The following is a 12,473-nucleotide window of genomic DNA, read 5'->3' on the forward strand; positions in this document are numbered from 1 at the left end:
AATATGTCTTCTAGAAAGGCTGTCAGGCTTATAAAGTTTACTGGAAGAATATTAAAATTATAGGAAGAGTGTGACAATTTATCAGTGCCTAAAGGCACCACAAAAAAACTCAGCATGGTAAAACTCTTGGTTTTGACCCGTTATAACATACATGGCAAAAATGCATTGTAAACAAATGTAATTTTTAACACCAGTATCTATTAGACAATAAGACGTACTTTTTAGCAATGAAAAAACTTGCTAAAATATGTATTATTCTTACAGTCCGGAGGCAGCGTATTCAGAATGAGGAGAATGCTGACAGCATCCTTCCTGATCAATGAGAGAACTGTTCTCTCTGTGCTTGCCCTTCACTGATCTATCTGATCGGTGTGGTACTGGAGAGAAAGATACTGGGACTTGTAAGGAAACTGAACGTTCCTGTTTAGCTGAAGGACCTTTCACATCATGTGATCAGTCACATTCCTGAACGGAATTTCAAAATGTGGTAATATATACAGTTGTTGCGTGTATGTCTGCTTTTATGGGCGTTTGTATGTATATGTATATATATATATATATATATATATATATATATCAGTGTTGAGTGTACATAGTGGAGCTGTATGTGTATATATGAGAGATGTGTGTAGATAGGAAAGCTATGTTTGTGACTGTAGGAGAGTTGTGTGTTTGTATGTAGCTGAGCTCTGTGTATGCTGCAGAGGTGTGTGAATGTATGTAACAGAGATGTGTGTATGTAAGACCGCTGTGTGTAACTGAGCTGTTTGTATGTATGTAGCAGAGCTGTGTGCATGCATAGCAGAGCTTAATGTGCATGTACTGTGCATTCAGCAGTGATGTGATTATGTGTGTGCTGCATAGAATGCATATAAATTGCCTGCTGCAAATGTATATGAGTATAATATACCTGCTGCAGAGAAACACTAACATTAGATCTCTATCCACACTATTCTACCTTACATCATTAACGGTAGTATTATCAAATCCTCCACAAATTTATACCTCCAGGAAATTTAACCTGGAGTGTGATTTAATTTAAGGGGAGTTCAATAGTAAGAAAAATATGATACTTTCCATAAATTAGTAGCAAAATGTTTAAACGACACCTATCATAAAAACAGCCTCCTCCATATCCCCTCAAGCTGTCCTATCCATCACCAAGATAGGTGCATTTTCTGCCATTTAGGTAGAAGTAATCTTCAAACAATTTGCTTCTAATTTAGATAAAGTACCAGCAAGGTAAATCATGCAAACTCTACATGTGATGATTGTCTATTAAACAATAGTTGTAATATTTTTTTGTAAACTTCCATTTTCTCTATGCCCGATCTACACTACTTCATTTTTTTAGTAGGTAGTAGTACATAATGACATGGCCTTCACCTATAACATCCGTACATCTACTGAACTGGGCACCATCAGTCGTATTTAACAGGTCCCAAATACTTAAATGCATCTCAATATGTCTTCTAGAAAGGCTGTCAGGCTTATAAAGTTTACTGGAAGAATATTAAAATTATAGGAAGAGTGTGACAATTTATCAGTGCCTAAAGGCACCACAAAAAAACTCAGCATGGTAAAACTCTTGGTTTTGACCCGTTATAACATAAATGGCAAAAATGCATTGTAAATAAATGTAATTTTTAACACCAGTATCTATTAGACAATAAGACGTACTTTTTAGCAATGAAAAAACTTGCTAAAATATGTATTATTCTTACAGTCCGGAGGCAGCGTATTCAGAATGAGGAGAATGCTGACAGCATCCTTCCTGATCAATGAGAGAACTGTTCTCTCTGTGCTTGCCCTTCACTGATCTATCTGATCGGTGTGGTACTGGAGAGAAAGATACTGGGACTTGTAAGGAAACTGAACGTTCCTGTTTAGCTGAAGGACCTTTCACATCATGTGATCAGTCACATTCCTGAACGGAATTTCAAAATGTGGTAATATATACAGTTGTTGCGTGTATGTCTGTTTTTATGGGCGTTTGTATGTATATGTATATATATATATATATATATATATATATATATATCAGTGTTGAGTGTACATAGTGGAGCTGTATGTGTATATATGAGAGATGTGTGTAGATAGGAAAGCTATGTTTGTGACTGTAGGAGAGTTGTGTGTTTGTATGTAGCTGAGCTCTGTGTATGCTGCAGAGGTGTGTGAATGTATGTAACAGAGATGTGTGTATGTAAGACCGCTGTGTGTAACTGAGCTGTTTGTATGTATGTAGCAGAGCTGTGTGCATGCATAGCAGAGCTTAATGTGCATGTACTGTGCATTCAGCAGTGATGTGATTATGTGTGTGCTGCATAGAATGCATATAAATTGCCTGCTGCAAATGTATAAGAGTATAATATACCTGCTGCAGAGAAACACTAACATTAGATCTCTATCCACACTATTCTACCTTACATCATTAACGGTAGTATTATCAAATCCTCCACAAATTTATACCTCCAGGAAATTTAACCTGGAGTGTGATTTAATTTAAGGGGAGTTCAATAGTAAGAAAAATATGATACTTTCCATAAATTAGTAGCAAAGTGTTTAAACGACACCTATCATAAAAACAGCCTCCTCCATATCCCCTCAAGCTGTCCTATCCATCACCAAGATAGGTGCATTTTCTGCCATTTAGGTAGAAGTAATCTTCAAACAATTTGCTTCTAATTTAGATAAAGTACCAGCAAGGTAAATCATGCAAACTCTACATGTGATGATTGTCTATTAAACAATAGTTGTAATATTTTTTTGTAAACTTCCATTTTCTCTATGCCCGATCTACACTACTTCATTTTTTTAGTAGGTAGTAGTACATAATGACATGGCCTTCACCTATAACATCCGTACATCTACTGAACTGGGCACCATCAGTCGTATTTAACAGGTCCCAAATACTTAAATGCATCTCAATATGTCTTCTAGAAAGGCTGTCAGGCTTATAAAGTTTACTGGAAGAATATTAAAATTATAGGAAGAGTGTGACAATTTATCAGTGCCTAAAGGCACCACAAAAAAACTCAGCATGGTAAAACTCTTGGTTTTGACCCGTTATAACATACATGGCAAAAATGCATTGTAAACAAATGTAATTTTTAACACCAGTATCTATTAGACAATAAGACGTACTTTTTAGCAATGAAAAAACTTGCTAAAATATGTATTATTCTTACAGTCCGGAGGCAGCGTATTCAGAATGAGGAGAATGCTGACAGCATCCTTCCTGATCAATGAGAGAACTGTTCTCTCTGTGCTTGCCCTTCACTGATCTATCTGATCGGTGTGGTACTGGAGAGAAAGATACTGGGACTTGTAAGGAAACTGAACGTTCCTGTTTAGCTGAAGGACCTTTCACATCATGTGATCAGTCACATTCCTGAACGGAATTTCAAAATGTGGTAATATATACAGTTGTTGCGTGTATGTCTGTTTTTATGGGCGTTTGTATGTATATGTATATATATATATATATATATATATATATATATCAGTGTTGAGTGTACATAGTGGAGCTGTATGTGTATATATGAGAGATGTGTGTAGATAGGAAAGCTATGTTTGTGACTGTAGGAGAGTTGTGTGTTTGTATGTAGCTGAGCTCTGTGTATGCTGCAGAGGTGTGTGAATGTATGTAACAGAGATGTGTGTATGTAAGACCGCTGTGTGTAACTGAGCTGTTTGTATGTATGTAGCAGAGCTGTGTGCATGCATAGCAGAGCTTAATGTGCATGTACTGTGCATTCAGCAGTGATGTGATTATGTGTGTGCTGCATAGAATGCATATAAATTGCCTGCTGCAAATGTATAAGAGTATAATATACCTGCTGCAGAGAAACACTAACATTAGATCTCTATCCACACTATTCTACCTTACATCATTAACGGTAGTATTATCAAATCCTCCACAAATTTATACCTCCAGGAAATTTAACCTGGAGTGTGATTTAATTTAAGGGGAGTTCAATAGTAAGAAAAATATGATACTTTCCATAAATTAGTAGCAAAGTGTTTAAACGACACCTATCATAAAAACAGCCTCCTCCATATCCCCTCAAGCTGTCCTATCCATCACCAAGATAGGTGCATTTTCTGCCATTTAGGTAGAAGTAATCTTCAAACAATTTGCTTCTAATTTAGATAAAGTACCAGCAAGGTAAATCATGCAAACTCTACATGTGATGATTGTCTATTAAACAATAGTTGTAATATTTTTTTGTAAACTTCCATTTTCTCTATGCCCGATCTACACTACTTCATTTTTTTAGTAGGTAGTAGTACATAATGACATGGCCTTCACCTATAACATCCGTACATCTACTGAACTGGGCACCATCAGTCGTATTTAACAGGTCCCAAATACTTAAATGCATCTCAATATGTCTTCTAGAAAGGCTGTCAGGCTTATAAAGTTTACTGGAAGAATATTAAAATTATAGGAAGAGTGTGACAATTTATCAGTGCCTAAAGGCACCACAAAAAAACTCAGCATGGTAAAACTCTTGGTTTTGACCCGTTATAACATACATGGCAAAAATGCATTGTAAACAAATGTAATTTTTAACACCAGTATCTATTAGACAATAAGACGTACTTTTTAGCAATGAAAAAACTTGCTAAAATATGTATTATTCTTACAGTCCGGAGGCAGCGTATTCAGAATGAGGAGAATGCTGACAGCATCCTTCCTGATCAATGAGAGAACTGTTCTCTCTGTGCTTGCCCTTCACTGATCTATCTGATCGGTGTGGTACTGGAGAGAAAGATACTGGGACTTGTAAGGAAACTGAACGTTCCTGTTTAGCTGAAGGACCTTTCACATCATGTGATCAGTCACATTCCTGAACGGAATTTCAAAATGTGGTAATATATACAGTTGTTGCGTGTATGTCTGCTTTTATGGGCGTTTGTATGTATATGTATATATATATATATATATATATATATATATATATATATCAGTGTTGAGTGTACATAGTGGAGCTGTATGTGTATATATGAGAGATGTGTGTAGATAGGAAAGCTATGTTTGTGACTGTAGGAGAGTTGTGTGTTTGTATGTAGCTGAGCTCTGTGTATGCTGCAGAGGTGTGTGAATGTATGTAACAGAGATGTGTGTATGTAAGACCGCTGTGTGTAACTGAGCTGTTTGTATGTATGTAGCAGAGCTGTGTGCATGCATAGCAGAGCTTAATGTGCATGTACTGTGCATTCAGCAGTGATGTGATTATGTGTGTGCTGCATAGAATGCATATAAATTGCCTGCTGCAAATGTATATGAGTATAATATACCTGCTGCAGAGAAACACTAACATTAGATCTCTATCCACACTATTCTACCTTACATCATTAACGGTAGTATTATCAAATCCTCCACAAATTTATACCTCCAGGAAATTTAACCTGGAGTGTGATTTAATTTAAGGGGAGTTCAATAGTAAGAAAAATATGATACTTTCCATAAATTAGTAGCAAAATGTTTAAACGACACCTATCATAAAAACAGCCTCCTCCATATCCCCTCAAGCTGTCCTATCCATCACCAAGATAGGTGCATTTTCTGCCATTTAGGTAGAAGTAATCTTCAAACAATTTGCTTCTAATTTAGATAAAGTACCAGCAAGGTAAATCATGCAAACTCTACATGTGATGATTGTCTATTAAACAATAGTTGTAATATTTTTTTGTAAACTTCCATTTTCTCTATGCCCGATCTACACTACTTCATTTTTTTAGTAGGTAGTAGTACATAATGACATGGCCTTCACCTATAACATCCGTACATCTACTGAACTGGGCACCATCAGTCGTATTTAACAGGTCCCAAATACTTAAATGCATCTCAATATGTCTTCTAGAAAGGCTGTCAGGCTTATAAAGTTTACTGGAAGAATATTAAAATTATAGGAAGAGTGTGACAATTTATCAGTGCCTAAAGGCACCACAAAAAAACTCAGCATGGTAAAACTCTTGGTTTTGACCCGTTATAACATAAATGGCAAAAATGCATTGTAAATAAATGTAATTTTTAACACCAGTATCTATTAGACAATAAGACGTACTTTTTAGCAATGAAAAAACTTGCTAAAATATGTATTATTCTTACAGTCCGGAGGCAGCGTATTCAGAATGAGGAGAATGCTGACAGCATCCTTCCTGATCAATGAGAGAACTGTTCTCTCTGTGCTTGCCCTTCACTGATCTATCTGATCGGTGTGGTACTGGAGAGAAAGATACTGGGACTTGTAAGGAAACTGAACGTTCCTGTTTAGCTGAAGGACCTTTCACATCATGTGATCAGTCACATTCCTGAACGGAATTTCAAAATGTGGTAATATATACAGTTGTTGCGTGTATGTCTGCTTTTATGGGCGTTTGTATGTATATGTATATATATATATATATATATATATATATATATATATCAGTGTTGAGTGTACATAGTGGAGCTGTATGTGTATATATGAGAGATGTGTGTAGATAGGAAAGCTATGTTTGTGACTGTAGGAGAGTTGTGTGTTTGTATGTAGCTGAGCTCTGTGTATGCTGCAGAGGTGTGTGAATGTATGTAACAGAGATGTGTGTATGTAAGACCGCTGTGTGTAACTGAGCTGTTTGTATGTATGTAGCAGAGCTGTGTGCATGCATAGCAGAGCTTAATGTGCATGTACTGTGCATTCAGCAGTGATGTGATTATGTGTGTGCTGCATAGAATGCATATAAATTGCCTGCTGCAAATGTATATGAGTATAATATACCTGCTGCAGAGAAACACTAACATTAGATCTCTATCCACACTATTCTACCTTACATCATTAACGGTAGTATTATCAAATCCTCCACAAATTTATACCTCCAGGAAATTTAACCTGGAGTGTGATTTAATTTAAGGGGAGTTCAATAGTAAGAAAAATATGATACTTTCCATAAATTAGTAGCAAAATGTTTAAACGACACCTATCATAAAAACAGCCTCCTCCATATCCCCTCAAGCTGTCCTATCCATCACCAAGATAGGTGCATTTTCTGCCATTTAGGTAGAAGTAATCTTCAAACAATTTGCTTCTAATTTAGATAAAGTACCAGCAAGGTAAATCATGCAAACTCTACATGTGATGATTGTCTATTAAACAATAGTTGTAATATTTTTTTGTAAACTTCCATTTTCTCTATGCCCGATCTACACTACTTCATTTTTTTAGTAGGTAGTAGTACATAATGACATGGCCTTCACCTATAACATCCGTACATCTACTGAACTGGGCACCATCAGTCGTATTTAACAGGTCCCAAATACTTAAATGCATCTCAATATGTCTTCTAGAAAGGCTGTCAGGCTTATAAAGTTTACTGGAAGAATATTAAAATTATAGGAAGAGTGTGACAATTTATCAGTGCCTAAAGGCACCACAAAAAAACTCAGCATGGTAAAACTCTTGGTTTTGACCCGTTATAACATAAATGGCAAAAATGCATTGTAAATAAATGTAATTTTTAACACCAGTATCTATTAGACAATAAGACGTACTTTTTAGCAATGAAAAAACTTGCTAAAATATGTATTATTCTTACAGTCCGGAGGCAGCGTATTCAGAATGAGGAGAATGCTGACAGCATCCTTCCTGATCAATGAGAGAACTGTTCTCTCTGTGCTTGCCCTTCACTGATCTATCTGATCGGTGTGGTACTGGAGAGAAAGATACTGGGACTTGTAAGGAAACTGAACGTTCCTGTTTAGCTGAAGGACCTTTCACATCATGTGATCAGTCACATTCCTGAACGGAATTTCAAAATGTGGTAATATATACAGTTGTTGCGTGTATGTCTGTTTTTATGGGCGTTTGTATGTATATGTATATATATATATATATATATATATATATATATATATATATATCAGTGTTGAGTGTACATAGTGGAGCTGTATGTGTATATATGAGAGATGTGTGTAGATAGGAAAGCTATGTTTGTGACTGTAGGAGAGTTGTGTGTTTGTATGTAGCTGAGCTCTGTGTATGCTGCAGAGGTGTGTGAATGTATGTAACAGAGATGTGTGTATGTAAGACCGCTGTGTGTAACTGAGCTGTTTGTATGTATGTAGCAGAGCTGTGTGCATGCATAGCAGAGCTTAATGTGCATGTACTGTGCATTCAGCAGTGATGTGATTATGTGTGTGCTGCATAGAATGCATATAAATTGCCTGCTGCAAATGTATAAGAGTATAATATACCTGCTGCAGAGAAACACTAACATTAGATCTCTATCCACACTATTCTACCTTACATCATTAACGGTAGTATTATCAAATCCTCCACAAATTTATACCTCCAGGAAATTTAACCTGGAGTGTGATTTAATTTAAGGGGAGTTCAATAGTAAGAAAAATATGATACTTTCCATAAATTAGTAGCAAAGTGTTTAAACGACACCTATCATAAAAACAGCCTCCTCCATATCCCCTCAAGCTGTCCTATCCATCACCAAGATAGGTGCATTTTCTGCCATTTAGGTAGAAGTAATCTTCAAACAATTTGCTTCTAATTTAGATAAAGTACCAGCAAGGTAAATCATGCAAACTCTACATGTGATGATTGTCTATTAAACAATAGTTGTAATATTTTTTTGTAAACTTCCATTTTCTCTATGCCCGATCTACACTACTTCATTTTTTTAGTAGGTAGTAGTACATAATGACATGGCCTTCACCTATAACATCCGTACATCTACTGAACTGGGCACCATCAGTCGTATTTAACAGGTCCCAAATACTTAAATGCATCTCAATATGTCTTCTAGAAAGGCTGTCAGGCTTATAAAGTTTACTGGAAGAATATTAAAATTATAGGAAGAGTGTGACAATTTATCAGTGCCTAAAGGCACCACAAAAAAACTCAGCATGGTAAAACTCTTGGTTTTGACCCGTTATAACATACATGGCAAAAATGCATTGTAAACAAATGTAATTTTTAACACCAGTATCTATTAGACAATAAGACGTACTTTTTAGCAATGAAAAAACTTGCTAAAATATGTATTATTCTTACAGTCCGGAGGCAGCGTATTCAGAATGAGGAGAATGCTGACAGCATCCTTCCTGATCAATGAGAGAACTGTTCTCTCTGTGCTTGCCCTTCACTGATCTATCTGATCGGTGTGGTACTGGAGAGAAAGATACTGGGACTTGTAAGGAAACTGAACGTTCCTGTTTAGCTGAAGGACCTTTCACATCATGTGATCAGTCACATTCCTGAACGGAATTTCAAAATGTGGTAATATATACAGTTGTTGCGTGTATGTCTGCTTTTATGGGCGTTTGTATGTATATGTATATATATATATATATATATATATATATATATATATCAGTGTTGAGTGTACATAGTGGAGCTGTATGTGTATATATGAGAGATGTGTGTAGATAGGAAAGCTATGTTTGTGACTGTAGGAGAGTTGTGTGTTTGTATGTAGCTGAGCTCTGTGTATGCTGCAGAGGTGTGTGAATGTATGTAACAGAGATGTGTGTATGTAAGACCGCTGTGTGTAACTGAGCTGTTTGTATGTATGTAGCAGAGCTGTGTGCATGCATAGCAGAGCTTAATGTGCATGTACTGTGCATTCAGCAGTGATGTGATTATGTGTGTGCTGCATAGAATGCATATAAATTGCCTGCTGCAAATGTATATGAGTATAATATACCTGCTGCAGAGAAACACTAACATTAGATCTCTATCCACACTATTCTACCTTACATCATTAACGGTAGTATTATCAAATCCTCCACAAATTTATACCTCCAGGAAATTTAACCTGGAGTGTGATTTAATTTAAGGGGAGTTCAATAGTAAGAAAAATATGATACTTTCCATAAATTAGTAGCAAAATGTTTAAACGACACCTATCATAAAAACAGCCTCCTCCATATCCCCTCAAGCTGTCCTATCCATCACCAAGATAGGTGCATTTTCTGCCATTTAGGTAGAAGTAATCTTCAAACAATTTGCTTCTAATTTAGATAAAGTACCAGCAAGGTAAATCATGCAAACTCTACATGTGATGATTGTCTATTAAACAATAGTTGTAATATTTTTTTGTAAACTTCCATTTTCTCTATGCCCGATCTACACTACTTCATTTTTTTAGTAGGTAGTAGTACATAATGACATGGCCTTCACCTATAACATCCGTACATCTACTGAACTGGGCACCATCAGTCGTATTTAACAGGTCCCAAATACTTAAATGCATCTCAATATGTCTTCTAGAAAGGCTGTCAGGCTTATAAAGTTTACTGGAAGAATATTAAAATTATAGGAAGAGTGTGACACTTTATCAGTGCCTAAAGGCACCACAAAAAAACTCAGCATGGTAAAACTCTTGGTTTTGACCCGTTATAACATAAATGGCAAAAATGCATTGTAAATAAATGTAATTTTTAACACCAGTATCTATTAGACAATAAGACGTACTTTTTAGCAATGAAAAAACTTGCTAAAATATGTATTATTCTTACAGTCCGGAGGCAGCGTATTCAGAATGAGGAGAATGCTGACAGCATCCTTCCTGATCAATGAGAGAACTGTTCTCTCTGTGCTTGCCCTTCACTGATCTATCTGATCGGTGTGGTACTGGAGAGAAAGATACTGGGACTTGTAAGGAAACTGAACGTTCCTGTTTAGCTGAAGGACCTTTCACATCATGTGATCAGTCACATTCCTGAACGGAATTTCAAAATGTGGTAATATATACAGTTGTTGCGTGTATGTCTGTTTTTATGGGCGTTTGTATGTATATGTATATATATATATATATATATATATATATCAGTGTTGAGTGTACATAGTGGAGCTGTATGTGTATATATGAGAGATGTGTGTAGATAGGAAAGCTATGTTTGTGACTGTAGGAGAGTTGTGTGTTTGTATGTAGCTGAGCTCTGTGTATGCTGCAGAGGTGTGTGAATGTATGTAACAGAGATGTGTGTATGTAAGACCGCTGTGTGTAACTGAGCTGTTTGTATGTATGTAGCAGAGCTGTGTGCATGCATAGCAGAGCTTAATGTGCATGTACTGTGCATTCAGCAGTGATGTGATTATGTGTGTGCTGCATAGAATGCATATAAATTGCCTGCTGCAAATGTATAAGAGTATAATATACCTGCTGCAGAGAAACACTAACATTAGATCTCTATCCACACTATTCTACCTTACATCATTAACGGTAGTATTATCAAATCCTCCACAAATTTATACCTCCAGGAAATTTAACCTGGAGTGTGATTTAATTTAAGGGGAGTTCAATAGTAAGAAAAATATGATACTTTCCATAAATTAGTAGCAAAGTGTTTAAACGACACCTATCATAAAAACAGCCTCCTCCATATCCCCTCAAGCTGTCCTATCCATCACCAAGATAGGTGCATTTTCTGCCATTTAGGTAGAAGTAATCTTCAAACAATTTGCTTCTAATTTAGATAAAGTACCAGCAAGGTAAATCATGCAAACTCTACATGTGATGATTGTCTATTAAACAATAGTTGTAATATTTTTTTGTAAACTTCCATTTTCTCTATGCCCGATCTACACTACTTCATTTTTTTAGTAGGTAGTAGTACATAATGACATGGCCTTCACCTATAACATCCGTACATCTACTGAACTGGGCACCATCAGTCGTATTTAACAGGTCCCAAATACTTAAATGCATCTCAATATGTCTTCTAGAAAGGCTGTCAGGCTTATAAAGTTTACTGGAAGAATATTAAAATTATAGGAAGAGTGTGACAATTTATCAGTGCCTAAAGGCACCACAAAAAAACTCAGCATGGTAAAACTCTTGGTTTTGATCCGTTATAACATACATGGCAAAAATGCATTGTAAACAAATGTAATTTTTAACACCAGTATCTATTAGACAATAAGACGTACTTTTTAGCAATGAAAAAACTTGCTAAAATATGTATTATTCTTACAGTCCGGAGGCAGCGTATTCAGAATGAGGAGAATGCTGACAGCATCCTTCCTGATCAATGAGAGAACTGTTCTCTCTGTGCTTGCCCTTCACTGATCTATCTGATCGGTGTGGTACTGGAGAGAAAGATACTGGGACTTGTAAGGAAACTGAACGTTCCTGTTTAGCTGAAGGACCTTTCACATCATGTGATCAGTCACATTCCTGAACGGAATTTCAAAATGTGGTAATATATACAGTTGTTGCGTGTATGTCTGCTTTTATGGGCGTTTGTATGTATATGTATATATATATATATATATATATATATATATATCAGTGTTGAGTGTACATAGTGGAGCTGTATGTGTATATATGAGAGATGTGTGTAGATAGGAAAGCTATGTTTGTGACTGTAGGAGAGTTGTGTGTTTGTATGTAGCTGAGCTCTGTGTATGCTGCAGAGGTGTGTGAATGTATGTAACAGAGATGTGTGTATGTAAGACCGCTGTGTG

The sequence above is a fragment of the Phyllobates terribilis genome, unplaced genomic scaffold, assembly GCF_046119375.1.
Source record: "Phyllobates terribilis strain yellow unplaced genomic scaffold, ASM4611937v1 Scaffold_10__3_contigs__length_209671492, whole genome shotgun sequence".
Taxonomy (NCBI): Eukaryota; Metazoa; Chordata; class Amphibia; order Anura; family Dendrobatidae; genus Phyllobates; species Phyllobates terribilis.